Source organism: Fundulus heteroclitus, chromosome 2, assembly GCF_011125445.2.
Source record: "Fundulus heteroclitus isolate FHET01 chromosome 2, MU-UCD_Fhet_4.1, whole genome shotgun sequence".
NCBI classification, from domain to species: domain Eukaryota; kingdom Metazoa; phylum Chordata; class Actinopteri; order Cyprinodontiformes; family Fundulidae; genus Fundulus; species Fundulus heteroclitus.
Genome location: NC_046362.1, coordinates 36,426,271 through 36,451,096, shown reverse-complemented (window position 1 = coordinate 36,451,096; position 24,826 = coordinate 36,426,271). Strand labels below are relative to the sequence as shown.

The 24,826-nt window shown below is 40.5% G+C and overlaps 2 long non-coding RNA genes across 3 annotated transcripts in view; one reads left to right on the top strand and one right to left on the bottom strand.

Moving 5' to 3' along the window:
- LOC118557171 overlaps positions 1 to 24,431 on the bottom strand; it is a 28,190-nt gene extending 3,759 nt beyond the window's left edge. Inside the window, exons 1-3 of one of the 2 annotated variants that reach the window (XR_004927674.1) lie at positions 24,340 to 24,431; positions 24,132 to 24,179; positions 16,357 to 16,389 (exon numbers count right to left, since the gene is read on the bottom strand). This is a non-coding gene — a long non-coding RNA (uncharacterized LOC118557171). Of the gene's footprint in view, positions 1 to 14,686; positions 16,390 to 24,131; positions 24,180 to 24,339 lie in introns of those variants that run through there. The other variant, XR_004927673.1, reaches the window with a different exon arrangement.
- LOC118557173 lies at positions 974 to 4,026 on the top strand. Its single transcript, XR_004927676.1, has 2 exons — positions 974 to 2,453; positions 3,473 to 4,026. It is a non-coding gene; the product is annotated as an uncharacterized LOC118557173 (long non-coding RNA).
- Positions 24,432 to 24,826: the final 395 nt, after the last annotated feature.

Below are 24,826 nucleotides of genomic sequence, written 5' to 3'. Positions count from 1 at the left end.
TATTTATTAGAGTCACATGACCACATTTGCTCATAGCAGAATGTGAGAAGATTAAGAAAATTACTTTAGATTATCAGGTGTCAAAGCAGGCACCATATCTTACCTGACTAAAACAATCAGCTCAGAAAAGACGATGTAAAAAAAAAAAACGCAGAGAAAAAAAACGAATAAACGACTGCAACTTAAAACGGAGGAAACGTATGAGGCAAAAAGCAGAATCCAGAAAGGATTAAAGAGTTTAAAAGGTTTGGACAGAAAACACCAAAAATGATGAAGGAAACCAGGAAATTTAAGCCAAAACAGTAATAACTGCATATATATAAATATCCAGTTTGTGTGCAGCTTGTGTGGTGAATGACAAATCTCCAGTAAACGAATGATAATAGCTTGTTTAGCTGCAGCTCGCCTACAGCGCTCCCTGCCCCAACCTATTTCCTGCTAATATCGTCGGCCTCGGCCTCGCCGACCTCGCCGCTGCTCTCCCCTTCCTGTTCCCCTTTAGCAGCGACTGCGTGTTGGCTCTAACATGCAAGACGAGGCAACAACAGAAGAAAAATCTAAAGTTTCTTCCAGGCAAAAGAGAAAGAGAAAATGTTCTCTGCCTCCTTCGCCAGCATTCATTCGTAGAGCTGTTTCATGCCTCATGAATTTCTTTTCTTTAGTTGCGATGACTGAGACGTCTAATGACGTCTCAGTCATTAGACGTCCCAGGTCACAGAGCCCATCTTGCTCAGGTTGACGGTTTTAATGCGAATAAAAGGCAGAGAGCAGCAGTAGACACACACGCTTCCACTGTTTTTTTTGCCTCAGACGCTTTCACACACACACACCCACACATGTACGGTTGCCCTTCTTGCTGATCTCAACAAAGGTCTATGACATTTGGAAGTAGATGACATGAACGACAGGGTCGGGGAGTGCTGAGGTCCCTGCTTTGCTGCTCCTGGGATAAGAGCCTCTTAAGGCACACAAACACACACACACGCACACACACACACATTTTTAGGGACCCCGAACCTTTCAGTGCTTCATCAGGGGTCCAGATCCAACAAGCTCCAATCAAAGCTCGGTCCAGAACCCGCTAAGGAGCCGAAGCGGGACCTTGTGAAGCTGTTAACCGTATAATTTAAACGTCTTATGTTACTTCAGTAAGAAAGGAGAGCTTCATGTATCACAAAAATTAAGCAGCATATTTTTTCCACCCCTGACATTCATGAATGATGTCTAAAATCAGAGAGGAGGATAAATTGATGTCTCTAGTTTGCGTGATATAAAAAAAAAGTGAGCTTAAAAGCCTGCGATGAATGAGAAATTACAGCTCTCACGAGAACAGCAACGTTTTCTCAGCACTAAAAACCGTAGTAACCCCTCAAGTTTTCTTCTGTAATTGGTTTTCACATCCTGATCGCTAACTAGCTGAAGCTTTCTGCCCATTATAAGGTTTCCCTTTCTGCTCTCGCTGGTCTCCATTCATACTATTCTCCAGAAAAAAGACAGCCAGTGTGTCGCGCATGTGAACCTTGGGTGTCATCAAGCTGCAGCGTTGAAACTGTCATAATCACTGGAATTGAAATCTGTTTTGGTGACGTTCGTTAAAGCGACAGCTGGAAACCATCCCAAACAAGACGATCTGGGCTCCAGTTTGCATGTTTGTTTAAACATTAGTCTGCCCCTTTATCCCTTTTAAAGGCTGGTGTTCTCCCCATTAATTCATACAAGGATTAAAAACAGCTGACCAGAGTAATTTTCCAAAACGGTTTTCCTCAGTTTCTCACTCATTGTGTGCTCAGAGACTTTGGTAGCTGTTAGCAGGATTTTGAAACTGTTGGTAAAAAAAAACGGCAAGGCACTGGTGTCTAAATGTGGCTGAAAAATATTTATATTTGATTAAATTTGCTAATTTTTAACACCTTTGTTTCAGCTGAGTTTGGAGATGACTCATGGGGTAAATATGGAGAATATTCCTCGCCTTTTCAATATATTATATGAAATAAAGTCAAGGATTGGTCAATCGTAGCCAGGGATGTCCATTGTTTGGATGGTTCTGTCTGCTGTGTTTAACATAAAATAATTGATGCTGCTCCTACATTCCAACCTGTTACGGTCAGTGTCGATGTTTAGTATTTCTTTTTTCTTTTTGCATGGAGTTTGCAAGCATGGGTTCTCTCTGGGTACTTTGGCTTCCTCCCAGGCGTAGGTTAATTGGCTAATTGACTTGCCTTTAGGTGTGAGCGTCCTGTGATGGACACCTCCTCTCACCCAAAGACCACTTGAGATAGGCTCCAGCTTCCCCTGGACCCTGCACAGATAAGCGGCTGTAGACAATGGATGGCCAAACATGGTCCAACCAACCATGTGGAAAACGGAGAGACATTTGAAAGTAGCAGAGAGGCAGCCGGTTTTGAAACAACACTGTTCTGGACGTCGTTGCTACAGCTAATGCCGCCGTAGAGGTAATTGCTTAGTAGGGCGTGGCCCAAAGAGTTCTGATTATGAACTATTTCTATGCGTTGTTTGGTTTAGAACAATTTTCAAGAGTTTGTTTGCATTTTCACAATGCTTAAAGTACACATTATGAAGATAGCCATAACTTGTAAAAAACTGTTGATGACACTTTATCTATTGAAATTAAAGGGGTTTTTAGTCATCAGCGCTGTAACTTATTTACCCAACATAAGTATTTCCCCTGCTCCAGATCTGATTGTGTGTTTTCTTTCTATCGTTTGTTGAAGGTTTTTCAACTGAAAAATGGCTGAAAATGTCCTTCAAGTCCTGCCTGAAAATAAGAGATGAAGGAAGAGAAGATTGTTTGGTTGATGAAATGAATCCATCTGAAGCAACTCTGCGTATGGCTAACGCACAGTTTAATTACCTTAAGAGTGAGAATAAAACATGTTTAAATCTCCCTGGAGTTGTTTTGATAGTTAGACATCCCAGTTTACCAGCTGGACCTGAATGCAGCACATTGGGAAAATCCCCTCTCATTGACTGGGATCCAAATTTCATCTTATAATATGTTGCGGAGTTTGGACGCTACAGGTAGCTGGATTCTGACGTCAGCGGATTTTTCACATTTATCTGTGATGTTAACATTTGGCTGGAAGTCATTTCAGGTGTAGAGCGAGCTACTTTATGTATCGCTGTGGTGAAATGTTTCCCTTTCCCTTCTATTGTTACTGAATAAGCAATATTATTTCCCAAATCGCAGACTTTAGAGCTAGCTGGGAGTCTCTACCTGTTTAGTTTAGTTTAGTTTAGCTGTCGCTTTTTAAAGCAACCATGTTGTATTTGTGTGCATGCAAACTGAACTAAAAGGGCTTTAGAGAAAATGATCAGTTTGAATACGCGTAACGTTACACCCTGAGTAAATGTGTGCTCTACTGTATATACTATAGCATAGTAGGTTTTTATTTATTTACATGCAATGTCGAGTTTCACCCTTTGTTAATTTGTGCTCACATTTCATACTCAGGTGGCGCCGTGCGGTTCCCGTCTACTTAACCCTCGTATATCGGTATTGTGGTCATTTCTGGAGACTTATGATCAAAACATTTGGTAAGTCTAAGATATGCATCAGTTTTACTACTGAGTCTTTTTAAATGAAGAAATTACTGCAATAACATTTTTGTATTATCGTTTGATGAATTTATGTTACTCCTAATTTAGATCAACGTTTCATCCAGTCCCCAATTCAGCAAGTAAGGTTTACAGATTAAGCACAGCAGCCCCAGATACCAGGGGAGTAATTGAACCATTTTATTGTAGGTACATTACTCTAAGTTCTCTAGTTAAACATAGACACATTTGGTATCCACAGAAACACCAGAATGTTGGTTAAATACTGATAGAAATCCTTTTAATAATCCTAAAACACAGTTAAACTACCACAAACAAGCTAATCAAAAAGTTTAAATTTTTTCACTTTGGAAACAAGCCATTTAAGACATGTTAAACAAGTTTAAGTTTTGCAAGTAAAAAAACACAATAAATCTCCAGATTTTTTAGATGGTGCCAAAATGTGCCAAACTGTGCCAAAAAAGCAAAATGCCTCGGTATTCCTTTACTAAAACCTCTGTAACTTTGGTTTAGTTTACCTCGGCTGCATGAATCTTTGCACAGGTAATGTTTACAGGTGTATCTAGCTTTCCAAACGTTTTTAGCCTTCTTCATATTTATTCTAAAAGGTTTATATACCTTATAATGCAGGAAAAAACCTGCAGAGGGAAAATAAACTTTTCTCTATGTTCCATCCTCATTTTCTATGAAACCATAGCAGCTGCTGTGATAATGAGACTTCTCAGGGAATCTCCTAAGTGTTGGCTAGTTTGAAACCATTTGTATGGAGTTTAGAGTTGCTGGACAAAACATGATTGGCTTTAAGCACGTCATTTTGAGAAACAAGGCTCAGAAACAAGGCCTTGGGTGGCTGCTGGGCTTAACGGGCTAAATAAAGGCTTATCCTGGGGGCACACTGACACATGGCAGGAGCGAGCTGGACTCAAACCCACAACTTTCAGGCTGTAAGACGGATGTTTGTCGCATTGAATCACGGATAAGAGAGCTATGATGGATCTCCTGCCAGTAGGCTTATATTTGTACCATAGAACCTAAATTCCTTGCAGTGACCTATGCTAAGATTATGGAAATAAGTCTCTGAATCATTGGAAAGCAAACCAGATGCAAAATGTTAAGATGGGCGCAAACTGATGGATGGTCAATACTAAAGATCCGGTGGAAGAGGACTCTGGCGATGAGTACGGGTATTAAAGAGAAAAATCTAATTAAGCAACATTTTAACAAAATAAAAAGTTTTAGGTATTGAAAGTGGCTGATGACATCAAATGTCTTAGTTTACCAGAGAAGAAGATCCAAACTGAGTTGGTTTTATTTATAAAAGCCTGGTTACCATTTTCCACAATCTGTGAATTTTACAAACTTAAGCACCTGAACTAGTTAGTTTCATTAATTCATCCTCATTTTTAACTTTTGAGCTGTTTTACAATCTGCACAAAAATATCTTTGTTTGTAAAAATGTTTCTTTTTATAAAAAATGTGCAAATTATTCACTTGAGTCACATCGCAGCTCATTGGTTTGGTGCATTGGTTTTCATGTTCTACAACACGACCCGTCACCTCCTCCTGTCAGATAGGTGGAATATTTAACCGTGTTTTCCTGCTTTGTTTTTGACCTTTTCCTCGGTGTCTTCACGCTAAGATACAAATCTCGATTGTCTCGGGCTGAACTCACGCAGCCGCCACTTTGCGCCGCGCCGTGTCTAGTTTTCTGCCTCTAGCCTCTTTTCAATGGCCTCGTCAGCGGCTCCTGTCAAGAGCCAACAATGCTCAGAATGACAGCTGCCTATGCTGGCCCCGAAACCTCTGCCAAGTTTAAGTTACAGGGAGCCATTGATTGTCCACGGGGGCGCCGGCTGCCTGGGCTGGCACGCACAAAGCCGCAGCAACAATGCGCTCGCATTGTCCAGGTCACAGAGCTGAGCAGGAGAGTGACAGCACACGGCGAGCTACGAGTTCATTAGGCCGGTGCTGCTCTCCTTTCCCTCCCTTCTCGCTGCTCATTAGCATCCAGCGTGAGCCACTGAGTTACACGTGTTAGCCCAAGAACATTGGCGATTGCCTCACGGGGGCATGCAGCCTGGTTAAGCCCACCAATACACTTGCAGACATGCAGAATGACACATTAGAAATTAGCTCCACGTCCAGCCTGCTTCTAATTTTCACTTAAAAAAAAAAAAAAAAAAGAAGAAGCAGATTAGGAAATAATGGGCTCCCCGTGGCTCCAAGAACTTACTGGTTCTGGTTATCTCCATCTTTCTGGAGGACTCGGGTCACCGCGTGTGCTCCAGGAGAAAAGCTTGGAGGGTGAGAGTTTGGGACTATTATTCTCCCAGCTCTGGTCCAACAATTACGGGTAGCTTGCTGAATAGTTGGATGTCATTAGAGAGGGTGAAATTATGCTCTCCACTCGGGAAGGAAGGGCCTTTTACTCCGGAGCCGGGGAGAGAAATAACCGGGACCAGGCAGTAGGGTTCACAATGAAGCTGTGAGTGTTCAAGGACAGCAGGCTTTCATTTCTCTTCTGGTAATGCTCTATATTAGACTAATGTTCAATTAGGTTGTCAAGGCCTGTTGAAGAAATTTAATTCTTGCACAGCCGAGTGGGTGGAAGCAAAAAAAAAAAAAGGAGCCTTTTATCATATTCCATATCTGATATGAATTATTTCCCTTAACATGTATACTAAGCTAATTTAATCATTAACTATTTGCTCACGATGATGAATTCAAATGCCTTCAGATTTAATGTTAATGACATACATAAAGAGCGCTTCTCCAGTGGTTTTAATTCATGCTGCCACTTCATATGGACGAGGCCCCTAATGAGGTGACAAAGCCGTGGCGGCTGTGCACGGCGTTTTTAAAAGTGAAGTCGTGCTGCGCGCAGATGCAGCAGAAGAACGCGCAAATTAAATCCTCAGACCCACGGAGTGGACGCGGCCTCCGCTGGGATTTACCACAGAGATCTTCTGCTTTAGGTCTACTCCACAGGCGTTGCTGAATTTGGGCGAACATCCTGTGTGACACGCACGATGGAGGCTTTGCCCCCACAATTTTCTTCTTCCTGTGGACTGATTGAGATGATTTATCACGGTCTCGTTTCTCATGTAACAAAAACGCAGCATTTCGTGTAGCAAAACATCCCCGGACTACCAGGAAACCAGTTTTCTGTAACCTCCAGAACATTTTGCTCGACCCTTAAAGCTCATTAGATGCGAACGGTAAGGGCTGGACTCATAAACCTAAATGCCAGGAGGGCAGGCGTGGCAGAAATGGGCTCCGGTTGACCGAGAAAGGGGTCATCTCCTGCAGCAGTTAAATACCACGGCCGGCTCTGATTGGATGAAGCATCAGTAAAAAGCTCCGCTGAATGGATTTTGTAGCATTTGCTGCACCGTTGGAGGGCCTCTTCAGGTTTAAGGTCTGTGTAAATCTTTGGATATTGTTCGCCTCCAGATCTTCACCTCAGTTTATTGTTGATTTAATTGCAGAAATCCTGAAAATTTGTTTGAAGTCTCTGTGCCTTTGTTATTATACTGAAATGCACAAAAGAGCGACAGAGCTTTCCCTCCCAGCAGCTGTGAGTCTGTACAACCAGATCTCCTCCCAACAAACCCCATAATCCGTTTACATTCCCGTTGGTCTTTGCACAGATCTCCGTATTCTCGAACAGAACCTTTTTCTGCACAAATACACAAAAAGCACAATTTGGATAACTATACTTTATCCCAATTTAAGGATGTTACAATTTATCCAGTTTTATCACAGCTGTGTTACACATTTCAATGTCTTTACTGCAGTTATGACTCTTGCATTTTACATTGTCAAATGCTTCACATTTTCAGTTTTTAACGTTTGTTCATCTTCATTAGTTTTGTTTGCTTTAGTCCACAATGACGTGTTCTGCTGCCCTTCTTGGCCAGATCACCCTTATGAAGGAGGTCTTAATCTCAAAGGGTTTTAAATAACAGTTAAAAAGAATATATATATATATATATATATATATATATATATATATATATATATATATATATATATATATATATATATATATATATATATATGTTCTTTTTATTGTGTTTTTTGTGTTTCACTACTACTTGCTTTACTTACTACGTATGTGTAATCATCAATTTAAGTTGTGTTCTAATGAGGCAGTAACTGGCCTTGCATGCAATGAATTAAAGGCTCGTCTCCTCTTTTAGAGTATTTGTCTCATCATCAGTTATTTGTCTGTGGTTTTAATCATATTTTGTGTGCCTAATATGGAAAAAATCTGCACCCTTTTTAATTGTTGCATCCTGTTTGCCCAGATGTTGAAACATGTGCATTTAGGTAGTTTTTGTTTGTTATTTTTGCTTACATATGCATGTTCTTATATATCCAAATCTCTTTTGTTTAATGGAAAAACATATTTGCTCTGTGAGTTTTGTTTTACATCTCAGTTTTTTTTCTGTACCATTTACTAAATAAAACCGTAGTTTCATTCGATCTGGTGATGAACCCTGATTTTGAGATGCTGCCTCTGCTCCTCTATCTTCCTTTTTTCTATCCTCGTCTTTACGCACCCTTTCTTCTTCTTTCCTTTTGTTCTCTGTTTTCTCTCCTCCCCTCGTTTCATCCTCTCACCTCACCCAGAGTTCCTGTCCTCCCACCTCCCACTCGTATTGATTTTGCGTTAGTGAATCTGGAGCAGCGGGGAGGGGGACCACGGATAATGACCACTGAGCGGAAGTGAGCAGAGCCGGACGTGGCCACTTCCTGCACAGCGTGGCGGTCATTTCATCACCTGGGTCACTTGTCCTGCACAACAGACACCTATACTGTCTCGTTTGGCTTTTTCTCTCATTTTTTTCTCCCCCCTGGATGCTCGAGTGGTCTCTAAATGCCAGGCAGGGCCGCAGACAGAGACGCGAGAGGCCAACGAGGGGTTGCAGTAGGCTGATCATTAGCAGTACCCTGTGGTTGACTTCAATTAGCCTGCAGAGACACCGCTCTGCAGCCGAGCGTGCAGTCAGGTGGGCCTCGCAGCTCTCACGTTTACACTTAAGTGGGAAATTTGGGCTTTGCAGAAAGACACTTGCAACCTAGAGCTGAAGTTGAAGGATCTGCATACAAATCCCAACCTGAAAGTGTGGCCTAAAACATACGGCAACAGCTATTAAGAGCCTTTCAGTTGTTCCCTTTAATCTGCACTTCAGTGAAGCTGCAAATAGTAAAGATAGACACAACAGACTATCTTTACAAACAATACTTGGATTGCTGTTAAAGCAAGAATGGGGAAAATGTCACAAAGAACACATACAGTTAATGAGGAGGAAGGGGGGGGGGGGTAAAATGGCATGATGGAGCAATGTAGACAAGACATGGAGACAGAAAAATACAAAAAAAAAAAAAAACAAGGAGCATGGCTGTGAGCGGGGAGAGCCAATCTGCTGTAAGGCTGAAGAGACAACTGTGGGATTATCAACGAGGCAGGCAGCAGATGATGATTGTTGATAATGTATGTGCATGTGTGTCTGTGTGTACCGTGGAGGTGTGTGTGTGTGTGTATGGGGGGGGGGCAATTATGTATAACTCCCCCCTTCCCTCGCTACCCCCTACGGCGGCCCTGATGGGACACAGCCTTTCATTTGCTCATTGCAGTAATTGGTGTATGTGAGGGGGAGGTACATGTGCTCAGCTCCCCCTCTGCGTCTGTCAGAGAATTAGAAAATGGAATTCACTGAAGAGTGGCGTTCGTCTGCCGTCCTCGTCCAAGATGACACATTTTCATTATTCGCCCTGTGACAGAACAGATTTCTCCGTCCTCTGGCCACCAGCATACATTATGATTTGCAATTCTGAAAATGATTTTCATTGGAAATTACTTTAGCTTAAGTAGATTTAAACAAACGAGGGGCAAATTAATAGATTCTGCATTATTAGCGTTTCTCTTTGCACATGTCACTATATTCTATTTAAAAGTGAAAACGGCGAGGGGGAAATTGGTTTACAATTACCTTGACCTGTATAATAAATTTCCTCTCATTGCAGAAGTCATAATTATATTTTCAAGGTATTTGGCAACTCCAGTATAGTTATTTTTATAGCATAATGACTATTCAATTTTAACAAAAACAATAGAAGCATTTATTTTCTTCAGAATAAAAAAGTGTCAATTTAGATTCTACCCAACTCAATAATAGAACCAAGCTAGATCTAAAATTAGGTAGAAAATTACCATCACCATACGGAACAGAAACTTTAGGTCTCAGATAAAAATCCTGCATTCTTGTCAGCATGACAATGTTTCTCCAAGCTGGTATTGTTTTACTCCCAAACAAAAACACCTTTCCTGGAAAAAGATAAGCGTATATAGAAATCAATGCATCAGTTTATCACTAATAATCTCAGAGTTAAAAGGTTTGAGTAGCCATTGCATAAAATACATAAAATTGTAGAAAAAAATCCCAATAATCCTTCATGAGCTCACTATAGCACAAGGTAATATGTAAAATCATACAAAAGCTTAGTTTTAGATAAAATATTTAAAGTTTTCTTGAACCCAAACCAAATGAACCAGACAAGTAAAGACTAAATTGTAGACTTGAACAGCTAACATTTGGCATTTATTTCACAATAAATGCTGTTTCTAAAGCCTATTTATTGTCAAATTAAAGATAGTTATTCAGAACTTGCCCTGAATGCCAAAGATTTTACTAAGTGGTGTAAAGATGCTAAGTTAGGCTAAGCTAGCTAGCAATATTAGACCTAACTGGTGTCTCCATTAATGGTGAAACTGATAAAAATATAACAGAGCATTTCTAAAAAAAAAAAAAATGATCAAAATTCAGTAATATGTAAAAAAAAAAAAGAAAGAAAGAAAAAGTGGGAAACATTTCATCATCTTTCTAGCCTGGTGCTCCTCTATCACAGCTAGCTTTTTAAATTTTCATTTTAAATAGATTTGTACTACAAGTATTTTAACTATGTTCATCATTTCAAGCCTATATGTTCTGTCTTGGTTCTAACTAAAATTATAGATTATATACTCTATTTACAGCTTACTTAAATACATTTGTATTCTTTCCTTGGGACCTGAGAGCTTAACAGATGGCTGAAAAACTATTTGTATGAGTCATATGGAATATGCTAGCTTTTCCACTATAAAATGCTTCTGCTTCTTGGTATTTATTTCACATTAAAGTATGAAGATTTGCTACAAAGCTTTGTGAACTCCAAGAAAACTTTCAGAAAGTCTGACGCTATTGAGCTACGCTATGTCTGTTAGCATTGATGTAGCTAATTTTTAATGTGTTAGACTGAAGCGGAGAAGTCATGTCAGCGGTGTGGTCGCGTTATCAGGGCAGGAAACTATATAAAATATGTTTAATATCAATAAATAGTGTTTTTCCCCCATAAAATCAACATTAATATTAAACCAAAATGTTCATATTTGTGCATCCCTAGTTTACATTGCATAATATTTAGATTTTACACATGGTTTTCTCAATAAATCTGTAATAGTTTAGTTGTTTTCTGGTAGCTTATTCAGCAAATAATTTACCTTGGTCATCTCTCTTCTTTTAAAACATGATATAAAGTGGACAAAATACCATAATGTCTCATGAAGTTTATTTCAGAAATGAATAGGGGTAGTAACTGAATTAACTTTTGGCAGCGCTGCAGTTAGTTTGTTAATTTTGAGTAGCGAAAGCAATAACACCACCGCTATGTGGTTTTAGCAGTAAAATGTAACAAGACTTAAATCTGAGGCTTCACCCATTATTAAGAAAAATAACAGAGAGGTAAGGCAGATAACCGATTTGCAATGTTTACACCTGAAGTTAATCCGATTGAGTTATTTACATACATCAGAGATCCGATTGCTCTATTTCAACATTTAAAGTCAAACAAAACCCTGGAAATGTTCTTTTTTCATTCATTATGGTGAACTAGAAGTATTATCACTAGTACGTTCGTATCAACACTTGCCTATGTAGAGTAAAAATGTTTAAATGTGTACTGTGCACACTTGAGAGTGCTATTCAGTCTATTTACAATTTAGATCTGCGATTTTGTGTCTCTGCTCTGTCTTCTCAAACCCCCGGTCTGTCGTGGCAGATGGAGCCTGGATCTGCTGCAGGTTTCTTCCCATTAAAGGGGTGTTTTTCTCTCCACTGTCGCTACATGCTTGTTCGTTATGAAGGATTGCTGCAAGGTCAACGACTCGACGCAAGCAACAGTCCACTGTCACTTTGCACTCTTTCAGGAGGAGCGAATGCTGCAAGTCAATGACTCGATGATGCAGTCTGCTTGGTTTCCTTATGTAGAAAACATTTGAACCAATCTGAATAATATACTCCACTTGGCTGCATTGTTTGATTAACAGGATCAATTAGAATGGATGTAACTGAATTGGAATAGTTCAATCTGATTAAATTGACTTCATTTTTCTCAATGTGTGGTTGAGAATAGACTGAAACAATGTCAGCGTTTTAAAGAATGTATAAAAATACTGGGCATGTGATTCCATATTTAACCCTTTGGCAGCCTGCATAAGAGGGCCCTGTGTGAACTGCAGTCATGGCGTGGTGAATGCTAAGGGGAAGAACAGAGAAAAACAGCCAGACCACTGACCTCTCACCGAGGGAGCATCCTGCACATGGCAGCCGTAGTTGAGGGCTCGCCGCAGGGGAAGAAACAGCCAGAGACAAGGAGGCGGTGGGCAGGCAGTGGATGCAGGAAGAGCAGCGAGGTGGAGAGGTGAGAGGAGCTCTTAAGAGTCTGGGTTATTGGGTTATGGAAAGGACCGCAAGAGGAAAGAACAGAGGAGAAACAGGGAGAGGAGGAGGTAGGAGGAAGTGGAGGAGGGGTTGCCTTGTTGAGACAGGAGAGGTGAGGGATATGGTGTAAGAAAGGTGTAAGGAAGAAGAGAGAAAGAAGGGAGCGAGAGCGAGAGGAATGGAAGGTGTTATTCTGGGATTAAAGCTGAAATGAGCGACATATGGGGAAGGTGAAACGCATATAGGAAACAAGCTGCTCAGGGAGAAATGTTTTATATTAAAAAAAATCATTTAGCTCCTTACTTCACCTCAGACTCCCTTATGCCTCTGGCACCAACACTCAGCCGCAAATCATCTTAATTAAATGAAGCAAAATCAGATCAACTGCAGGTGTAAATGCACCTGAGGCTAGTTTAAATCCTGTCAGCTTGCAGTAATTGTTTACACAGAAATAAACTCAAAAACAGGTGGAGCGCAGCTCTGGCTGGAACCCACTTGTCAATATGGATTTGTGTGGATACTTGTAAAGTGGACAGCTCACTGAGCAAGCCCAAGTGCTTCCTGTCAATATTAATTATCCTGTAAATATCATCAGAGGAAGCCGCGTGGACAGAAAACTGTGAGAGAATCAAAAAAGGAAAATGTGAGAATGCTAAGGAGATATGTTTTAATGTCAGGCGTAGCTTTACTCATAACATATGAGCTGTATATTAACGCCGAGGGAGAGGAGATTTTGCAGGCAATTTTAGGGGGGGCTTATGTTTGTCCTTTCAGGTTTATTAGATAGTGGGGAAGGGTGGGGGTGGGGGGGTTATCAACAGCAGGGTGCCTGGCGAGGATGCATAGTTAAAGTGGGCACTGGAGGACGGAGGGATGAGCGAGGAGATAAATAGGCGCGCAGGTGCTGCTTTTGGGGGTTGAGGAGAGGAGCCGGAAAGGAAAGAGCGCAGTGCGAGGTGAAAGGGTGAGAGTGGCGAGGCCGACGACACCGTCACAAGAAAAGGCAAGGTGAGCAAAAAAGGAGGGAGGGTGGGAGTAGAGGTGCACTTGGCAGGGTCTGCACATCAAGGGACCCTCACTGGATTTGACACGGTCCTTTTCTTTGCTTTCTCTCTGACCAAGCCTCAAGCACTTTCCTCCCAATCCTTTTTCCTGTAATTTACCCTCTGCCCGCTTTGTGCCATTATTTCCCTTTTTCCTTTGGTTGAACATGTCTTCTCCTAACCTTGAATTTAAAAGTTAAAACCACACACACAATTTTTTCCACATCTTGTATTGAAACATAAACTTATGCAAAGATAAGCTACTAACAAAATATGATTGTGTGATGCTTTAGGAGTCTGTGCATGGGTTTAGGCAACTGGATGTTCTCCTCAGAGACGAGTAATGAGAAACAAGCACAAGTAGTTATTTGATTTTTGCTTAAATACATCCCATTGAATTTAAATTCACATTATTTTTATTTATTTTTTGCTTGAAGTTTAAATTTGGTTTGATTTTCTTTTTATGTAAAATTTTGTTTACAAAATTACCAGAACTCCTCCGCTTTAAAAAAAAAAAAAACATCTCTAGAGAGACAGCCACGTACTGTAACCTGTAAGAGTTGCTGTTTCTAATGAAAGTTTATTATTAAAGTTAACGTTTTTAAGTAGACAAAAAGAACAAGGTCTCCTATTATAATTATTTTTATGGTTTTCTAATGAGAAAAGTCAGCCATATGTGGTGAGTTGGGTTTTAATGTATGCAATATTTCAGGCGAAAGGAACTAATTAACCTTTTAATGACACAATAAATGGAGTGATATTTGCTATTTATTATGAGTCAATCAAAGGCTACACCATTCAGCTGTCGCTAAATGCAATCTACTCTGATTGGTCAGCTCCACTCGGGAGACTCCACCCACATTTTTGCTTTTATTGGAAAAAAGGGTGGAGTAGGAAGGACCTAGGTTAATATCCAGGGTAGGGCCAGAAATTAATCACATGCCAGTTGGTTTGCTGTATTTTAATTTTTGGAAGATCCCTGACTTTATTCAAAATCACAAAGAGCAGATCCATTTTTCCATGAAGAAATGTACACACAGCGTTACTTCTTTTAGAAGTTGGTTAGTAAAATATCGGGGCATAACAATTTCATTCAATTACAAATAATTGAAAAACAGCAAGAAAAATACATTTGCTGAAGGACTAATTGTTTGCTAGTTTTACTCCTTTTGCATTTTATCAATTCTTGCTGGTGAAGATTCTCAGTCATCCAGGTCATGGTCATTCCAAAAAAAAAAAAAGTAAAAAACAAAGCAACTGGACTTTTTTTCTGTAGTTGAAGACGATTTGCTTCCTCTTCAGGAAGCTTTCTCAATTCAAAAAGTCTGGAGTAATTTATTTACTAGTACTAAGTACTTAGTACTTAAGTACTATTTACTTAGGATTTATCAATTCTTGGTCCAAAATGTGCAGATTTTATTATCCGTTTCTTTCGTTTTAGGGCCTGTAGTGCCTGTGATTTAATATGTGATCAGAATATGTTTATTTGCTGCGTTTTGATTTTGAATAGGGTTGCACTGATATGATAACTTGGGTCGTTATTGATCTCCAGTGATTATATTGCTATTCAATAGCCATACAACGTTGAAAAGGTGACGCTGACGTTTCTTCTCTGTTTGAGTTAAACAACCCACAATCCTGCCTTGCATCCCCATTACTGTCACATGACCAAACAAATACAACATGGTCGACCCTTCCACCCCCCCGACCCATTCTGAATCACAAACAGGAAAAAGATAATAAATAGGTAGATCATCAGTTGTTGGAGATTTCGTTATAACAAACCGCTGTGAAATCATGTTGTCGACATGTATGAAGCTAACAATTTATGGGGTGCAACAGAATTGTTAAAATACTGGAGCATCAACATGCATGTAAGTTATTCTAGTTACAAGAAAATTAAGCAAATGCAGGACAAACATTGATAGCTAAAGGACTCATGCAGCAAGTTTTACAATTCCTAGTTTTGCTAACTTTGCTGTTTTGCGTTTGAATATTTTTTTTAAATATAAAACTACACATTTAAATTTAGTCGTACCAAACTGTGGTGGCTGTAACTAAATATGTAGTTGTTTATTTGCAGTATTTTGATTTGTTTGATCTGTTGAATAAAAGCGACAAATAGCAGCATTTGAATTTTTTAAGTTTGTGTTACATGCTATTTTTTTTAAATGTCACCATAATGCATTTATAAAAATCATATTGCTGATTTTTAGTTTAAAAGAATAAAAGCAGAGGTTACTGTCTGATGCTTTACCCTTAACCCTGTCAACATTAACGTTTTTTTAACCCTTCGCCGACAACATGACCTGAAGTGATGACCCACAAAGTGACATGATATATATAAAAATAAAAAAATCTTCTCAGAAGAAGCCAAACTGTTCCGAACAAAGGCAACGGGGGACAAAACCACGCTCTCAAACCCACACACCAGCTCAGACTGGGACATCAACACAATGTTTGTGCGCTCCTGCTGGTTTTCACCGGCGGCGACAAGCACCTGTGCGCTTTGCGCAACAAAGGTTCCTAGCAACAGTTGTCGAGCAGAGATGCACACCTGTTTGATCTGCCCGGACCCTCTGTGATAAGTGGCCCCGGTAACCATGGCGACCGGGATATGGGATGGATCCATGTGGCGCTATTGAATGGCCTTGGATTATAAACACACATGTATGGGCACACGCACACACGCACACTTTAGAGACAGCAAACATAAAAAAAAAAGAAAAAGAAGGAAGAAAATCACACAAACCAGTTGAAGTCGTGCGTCTAATGAAGCACCCGGGGCATGCCAGGTTTCACACCTGCATGCAGAATCGTAACAGGCTTGAAGAAACGTGCAGTGGAAGGTCTCACATTCAGAAAAAAAATAAAATAAACGCACACTTGGGGTGACTTCTTGCACTTGACAATGCAACGTGTGGAGAGGGAAGACGAGGCGGCAGATGGCCGACATGCTAACAGTTACTCACAGCGTGCAGGTGGACGAGGAGCCGTGCGCCGACCTTGGAGAGGAACGTGAATAGTTAGCTGCAGCAGTCATTCACACAGAAATAGACGAACGAGTCTGCGCGCAGAAATACATAATTGTGGGAGCTGTTAGATTTTCTACAGCCTGAAAAGCGGGATAGAAATGTGAGCATTGAAATGCAATCAAACAGGAACAATGATGCGTGCTGCTCTGTGAGCTTTCTCTTTTAGACTCCTCTCTGTGGCACTGGGATGTGAACGGTAACCAATTAAGACATGCAGCACTGTAAGGGCTGTTCTTCTCTCTAAGTTGTGCGTTTGTGCTTCAGGTGCACTGTGCAGGTCTGAAGCATTGAAATGGAAATTATGTCTCAGTTGTTTGTCTTGGGTTAATTTCATGCATGGAGATGCAGCACACAGGCATCTCTGCACAAATAAAACTATAAATAAATGTGCTTTTTTTTTATTAGTGTATGGATAAATGAAGATTGAAGTCTGGTTATTATCAGAATAATTCAGTGACATTCTGGGAAACTATTTTAGATTTACTAGCTACGAGTCTCTCCAATAAATATAATAAATCAGTCAGGTAATTCTGGTGTTAAAATTAAACATGCTGCTATTATTCTCCTATATTTAGGAATCCACAAACTATGAAATAAAACATTCAGTTTATATGTTGCAACACAATAATAGACCAAATTAGCTGTGCAAATCAAGCACATCTACTCCCCACACTTAAAGTTAATCATTTGTTTTAATCGGTGTTTTTATTAGTGTTGGTAATCCCTTGTGAATGTCATTGAAATGAATCCTTTCTTATCGCTGCGCAGAGGCAGCTTGACAATATAGATGTTATACTTTGTCTGTGAGCACACAGCGATGTCTTTTATTCCACAAGCCAATCATGACTCAACCTGCATGTAATGAGGAGCTGTACAGCAGGGCCTTTTTTTGCTCCCTTTTAAGACATTTGCATCACATCTTTCTCAGCGCGGAGGGAAAAAAAAAAATAAAAAAAAAGGAGAGCATCAGCGGCTGACAAATTGACGATCATGTGGAAAACCAGACAAGGGGAAGGGGGTCAGGAGAGAGCCATCCGGGTCGATCTGTGTGAGCAGAAATCGGTCCTGCACAGTTTGAGCTCATCAGGCAGTCGCTCAAATGAGATAAAGTGCAAACAGACTTCTGCTCGTTAGTCTATTTAGTCTCTCCAGTCTCATTTTTGCACCATTCACCATTAAATGGCAAATGGACCAGATTTATAGAGCACTTTTCCAGTCATACTGACCGCTCTCAAAGCGTGTTACATTTACCGAATCCAATACACCGATTGGTAGGTAATTTGGGTTTGAGCGCCTTGCCAATGGGTACATTGAAATGTGAGCTGGAATCAAACCCACAACCTTCCTATTGCAAGACGACTACTCTGCCCAATAAGTCATTTGCTGTCACTGCTGTTTGCTTTCCACTCGTCACAAGTAGGACGTTGGACCATCTGTCAGTCCAGGATTTAATTAATGTATTCATTTTCAGCGTAGTATAGAGATATAATCTGCAAACGTTGTGATTCATGGGATTTCAGTTGTGTGTCTCTGTTGGGAGAAACTTGTGAAGCCGCTTACTGCGAGGCTTCACATGTCTGCTTGATTTTATGATTGAATTCCAGATGTTCTAATTAATGAACAGCTACAAAAAGTGAAGACACAGAAGTAATTGGCATTTCTTCGGAAAAGATCATTACATCCAGTGTGACAAGCTAATCTAAAAAAAAAAAAAAATACACTTTTAATGGGAGTCAGATGACTATGAATTTCAAAGTTTCGATGTCTTCATTTTAATGACGATAGTTCAAAGTAGTGTCGAAGTTTAAGATTTTCAGTTATGATAAACCAAGTTTTGATTATGTTAGAGGAAAAAGATTATTTTCTGCCTATTTCTTTCCAGCAATTATGTACAATACATGGTCTGCTTGGTGGCAGGATGAAAAGTAAAAATAAAGGCCTTAAAAATGTGAGCCCTTGGATTGAGAAAACCTTCACACAGCTTTTCTGTCCATTCTCTTGGTTTGGTATAATTGTTCATCAGGATTTGCAATTGATTGGCTCAGTTTAGCTTCACCTGCTGAATGGATTTCTTAAGAGTCATTGACAAAGGGTCTGTGTGAACTGGATTATACTTTGAAATTAATCACCTAAATTTCTATTTGGTAAAGGCAACTAGTGCTAAAAAAATCTTTTAAAACAAAACGTGTCATTGCCAAAACTGGACAAGAGAAACGGTCAACGAAGAAAAACAAAAAAGTAATTTGGAGCTATGTTGGTTTGATCACAGTAATTTGAAACCATTGGTCCAAACCAGGATCAGCGGGAATTGGGTGTAATTAATGATCGGTACAAATTAATGAATCCGGCTATTTAATGCCAAGTTTCAGGGTTATTTATAGTATCTTCTTAAATCATGACAAAAAATACTGATAATCAAATATCATAAGCTGCCATGATACTGCCAGGTTAGTAGGTAAGCAGTTGTGTGGACAAAAAGGGAATTTTCTACAAATAACTACCTAAATGTTGTTGTTTTTGTACAAACACAACAACATTTGTCTATGAAACCGAGATGGTGAGTTAATAGCAAATCTGTCAATATGGTCTCCTAAACCAAGGTAACAAACTATGAACTATTTTTTATGTTCCCTCCTAACAAACTGTGTAATTTCCAGTTACCACAAAAACTAAACAGATGGACTTTAGTAATGAGCTAATATGTTGATTGTAAGAAATTTACCAGAAGAATTTGTCCTTAATGCTTATGATTTTACTGTTTTCTTAAATAACCTATTCAGATGCTAAAATACTAATTATAATAATTACATTAATACAGCTTAGCAACACTAGTTATGACCGCAAAGCAGACAAAAAATATTTTTGTGTGAGATTATTGTCATAAGACTTTTAAAAATATACAGAAGTGTTTTGTCCACTAAGTAGCATTTTTATAAACAAGTTGGCCTGCTGGCTAACATGCTAATAGCTAAAAGGGGTACGTTACCTTGCTTATGAAGATTAGGATATGTAAATTCTAAAGAAATAGAATTATAAACAGAATTAACTTTCTAAACTTGTTTGAAAGGTAAATGTGCCCAAAACTCATTTGGCTACAAACTCGCTTTTGTGGATCTTTATGCTTGTTAGCTAATGTTTAAAACTATTTATTTATGAATATATGCTGGATCACATGCATTTGTCTCTGCCTTTTGAGAGAAATCACCTACCCATCCATCCATCCATCCATCCATCCATCCATCCATCCATCCATCCATCCATCCATCCATCCATCCATCCATCCATCCATCCATCCATCACCGTTTGAATAAGTGGTGAAAACTGGTACATTCATCGTTGCACACCAAACTAATTGTGTGCTGCCAAGGCCTTTCCTGTGATATCATCATTTACTGACTTTATTTATTGTTTTGTTTTACTGCAAAGCTAGTTAATAGTTTATGTATTTAATTTACTATATATTTGACACATATTTGTAAAACATTCAGAAACAGACAGAAAAGGGATGCAAATGATTTTGTCTGACCTCTCAGACCAAAACAAAATCCCCAGTTGAATCCTCTTAAAGGCAATAATCAGGGAAATTACGGCAGCATGATTTGATTTAGGAATAAAACAAATCTGTAACATGTTTTAGATTGTGTTTATGCAGCGCCACTAAGTCAGACATGCTCATTTATTTAAGACTCCTGCTTTTTCAATCAATCCTGATCATTTTTCGTTTTGTCTCTCTTCCTCAGCCAGCTCCTTTTCTTTCATCTGTTCCTGTCTACTTCCCCCGAGCAAATGAAAAGGCCACATTAAACAATGGATTTAGCTTTCTCTCTGAGTAGATGAGGGGAGGGGAAAAATATCGGATAAATGAAGCTGGATGAACGTGAGCGACAACCAGGTTAAAAAAAAGCATGTAGCTCAGTAGGTTTTCTGTTTTTTTATGTTTTCATACATTTCAAAATGTTCTAATATAGTGAGTATCAGCTGTTATCTTTTAAAACCAGTTTTTTTTTCTGTTTTCTTAGAAATTTTTAGACTTTATGTTTAAATGTAAAGCCCATTCCTCCCAGCAGAAAAACATAAATTTAAACTAAAATGTTCCGATTTTTTTATTTTCCTTTTTTAGAAAGTGAAAGCCTAGCGTGTTAAGCAGGGTTGATTCCGTTCAACCACGCAAGAAGTAAAATAATTGTAAAATGATTTGTTGCACAATACTGTGCAACAAATCATTCTGAAACAATAAACATTTTCTACCATTTTGTTTTAATGTTTCTCTTCTAACCCACATAATTCCTTACAATAGCCAGGATCCCTTGCCATTATCTCACTTTTGTCTTATTTTCTTTGAATGTGAACAAATATAGATTAATTTTAATCACGTTTTTAGCATAATTGCTCCATTTTATCATATTGTAAAAATGAATTTTTGCACCCTTGGTTTTGCAGCTGAAAATACCAAATTTCCTCTACAGGGAATCAGTGAAATGCATGTAAATACGTGTCGATGCCATCCCAGTTCGCCCTGCAGCAGCGACGCACATGTTCCTTTCTTTCCGGGTAGCACTGAAGAAAAAGCTTTTTAAGGCCAAGGCAGAAGAAACGAGGACACCTTGTTTTCCTGACTTTACAAGGAGGCTTTTTGAAGTCAGACTGAAAGAGATCTGAAGCTGTAATAAGTTGACTCGAGACGGTGGAAAATCAATCCGGCCTCTACTGTGGTGGAACTGATGCAATGTCAGTCACTTCATCTGGAGAAAGGGAAGCAACAGGCGGGAGGAGGAGGAGGAGGAGGAGGAGGAGGAGGAGGAGGAGAACAGAAGGAGGAAGGAGTGGAGGAGCAGAAGGTGCAGGGCGGAGAGTCCTCCACCAACGCTGTCACAAACACACGCTTGGCTGCTGTCTCCGCTGATTGTGATTGCTGTTCAAACAAGGCTGACAGCTGCCACAAACATCTCCCTGCTTAATACGGCACACATTTACTCTCACCTGCACCGATACCCCTCCTCCTCCACCTCACCTCCCCCACGCGCTGTCCCGCTTTATGGCACCCTGTTATCTTCCTTTCTCCCCCTCGGCCTGATAAGCCTGCGGCCGCTGTGATTGCCCTCTGCTCGCTCTACAGTATGACAGCTCAATCACTCATCAAATCAAGATGTCCCCTCGTCGCTCGTGATGAAATACCACACAGATCAGACTCTTGTGCCTCTTGTCATTCCTCTGTTTAGCCCTCATTATATGTAGCCTCAGAATTTTTTTTTTTTTTTTGCTGAAGCACATCCCGAGCCGTCCTCTTCTCAAAAGGACCTACAGCTGGGTTTTGATTACAGTTTCCATAAGTTTTAATCCAAAAATCTAAAAGAATGTGATCTAAAGTCGGGATGAAACCATCAGGCTTATCCTAGCTAATACCGGTTTCCAGTTTCAGGTAGTAAGTACTACATAGTTTTTAAAAAAATGAAAGAATTGCAAGATTCTCCTCAGTTTTGCATTAGAAAAAAATGTCACCAACCTGAACCACTGAACTGTTGGTCGCTGCTTTTAGACCAAAAAATGGTGGAAGTTTTTAGTTTTGATAAATTGAATTAATAATATTCAATCAAGAGGAAATTGAAATCCAATTCTGATCTCTAGTCGATTGTTTGGTGCCGTTCTAATTTGAAGACAGAGAGACGCCACCTGAGGCTCCAGATCTGAACAATTTGCTGATTATTGCTATGGATCGGAAAACGAATAAAAATAAATTAGGACTGTCTGTGCTTCTCGACACAGCGGACTTGGGTTCGACTCCAGTCTGCGGTCGTCTCCCACATGTCTTCCCCCCCCCCCTCTCAAACCCCCTTTTCCTGTCAGCCTACTTTGCAAAAAAAATGAGCCACTAATGCTACAAAAAAACAACAGAAAAACAATATTAAAATAAATTAGAACTTTACCACACTAGAAAAACATCCAATTACAATATTATCAAACAGGCTTGGAGCCTCAGGTGGTGTCTCTTTGTGATTAAAATCCCTTTTTCCACCATCACCATGTCTCCATACGTCTGTGTGAGACTTCAGCCTCAGAAGCCGTGGAGGTCCATCCCACTGGCCAGATATATTCTTTCCCATGAAAACTTAAAATATAGTAGTCAAATTAATATTACATCCAAGGAGACCTTTGCCGTTGCAATACTGCACACTGGGTTACGGCAACGTTGACTCAATATATTGTTCTGCTCTAATCTCCAATCACTGTTTTGTGCAGCCACACAGTCACACAAGCAGCTGATCTAAAACAAACACTGATGGATGCTGTACACTTTTTTTTTTCATTCCCTGATGTGTTTAATAAAAATCAAACTGTTGCCTCCAGTTTGTAGACAATCTGGTAAAGCTGATAATGACTCAGGGTTTGAAAAAAAAAGAGAGGATTAGTTATGCATGCAGAGGGCGTTCACTCAGTACTATATAATTCAGAATGCTTTGCTTTTTTTTCCTCCCCATCCTCCACAGAGAGCAACAATCGCGACATCAAATGCACCCACTCTTTCATGCGCATTCCTGCTGTTTTCCCTCTATTTCTGTCTGTCTGTGTCATCCCCCCCTTTCTCTTTGCGCACGCACATAAAGACATGAACGCACTTTCCTCCACAGCAGCAGTTGCACATTATGGAGTGGTAACCAGGCAGCATTTAATTGCAATAATTGGAAGAATGTACCGAGCGGCCTGTTTGAACACCTGTTAGCACTGAATTTCTCTCATGGCTACAGATTGCATGTGCTGTGTCACACCATTTGGTGCATGTAGATGTGGGTGTATGTATTGAAGAAGAAGAGGAGGAGGAGAAGGAGGAGGAGAGGGTATGTAAATATGACATCCTGGCTGCAGTCCAGCTCCCATTCCGCCACCCCAGACCCCCTTCCAGAAGGAGACAGGCGAATCACCCGGAGCACAAATGAATAATATGCATGATGCATCTTCACACCTTTCATGCTGTCACCATGCACTGCTCTGCCGAAGCCCCTTTTAATCAGCTTTGAGAGAGAGAGAGAGAGAGAGAGAAACGTTCCAGCTGTGTGTGCGCTCCTGTCCTGCAGGCTTCCATGGAGGAACCAGCCGGTGTCAGGACGCCTCTCCGCGTCCTTGCCGCGGGGCAGCCGGGCGGATGCGTGGATCTGTCCGTCTCTCCGGTGCTGAACCCCCCCCCCCCCCACAACGCCCATAACGCACAAAGCACGGGGCAAATTAATTACGAGCGATGCTCTGAGTGCGCACACGGAAACTAGTCTTTAAAAGTGAAATATTCATTTTCACCGCTCCCGATTTCCATCTTTCCTGATGTTAGTAGTAAAAAAAAAAAAAAGAAGAGCTACGGAGCGTCACTTTCCGCGTTTCATGAGACCAGCCTGCAGCGCAGGAGCACCAGTCGACATCGAGCTGTTGTCGTTTGACCTCAGGGAGCCCGAACTGGCTGTAAGTCAATCCGGAACGACGCGGGGACCACGCTGCTCTGTCTGCAGGAGACCCGACATAAAGAACTTTTTTTTCCTGTCTAATTACTGCTGCCATTGTTGTTAATCAGCGCGCCTTCTGGTTGGAGTCAATGGGCTTCGCTGGGAGCGGAAATTCCGCTGAAATTCACTTTTTGTGACACATCGCTTTGCATCTTTTCTTTCCTGAATATTTTTGCTTCTCTAAAACGTAAATTAAGAAATTAGGAAACATGCGGATTAACCTACCTGTTGATATGAAGCAGGTCCGTTTACGTGCTGCGTCCTCCCCTCCATCTAAAGCCAAATGAAACAGTTTGGTATAAAGTAATCTCATGCGTAAAACCGTGAAACAGTTCATAATGTTGTATCGCCTGACACTGTCTTCCTCCCACAAACAAACCCCCGACACTTCCGCGCTCTGCCTCCCACAGTCGGTCAGATTCCCCGTGCTCACCTGGCTGCTGCCGCTCCGCCGCTCCGGTGCTCCTGGCGCTGGAGATGGAGCGCAGGAGAGCCGCGTCGCGTCCGGAAGCCAGAGATCAAGCCTCCGGTGCGCTGCTGCCTGCACCTTTTAAAAGCCTCCGCTGGACCAATAGGAGGTCTGTCAGCGTGATGGGACCTGACGTCACCCCCTTCCCTCACCTAACCCCCCCTCCCCCCCCCCCCCCCCCCCCATTCAGCCCTACCCCTCCTCCTCTTCAACCATACAAGAAAAATAATGTTCACATTACCTCCTCGAAATTAGAATAAAAAAAGGGGGAAATAAAAGGACTGTCAGGATTCTGAGTTCCCAGGGTAATGACTCATTTTTAAATTACCTATACATGTTCATCACGGGGAGCTATGTGATTTATTGGTTCAGTAATTTAAAGGACCGGAAGCGGGTCAGCCTTTAGGGTCAGATCATGAGGTGACTGCAGGTAAAAAAAAAAATGACAGGA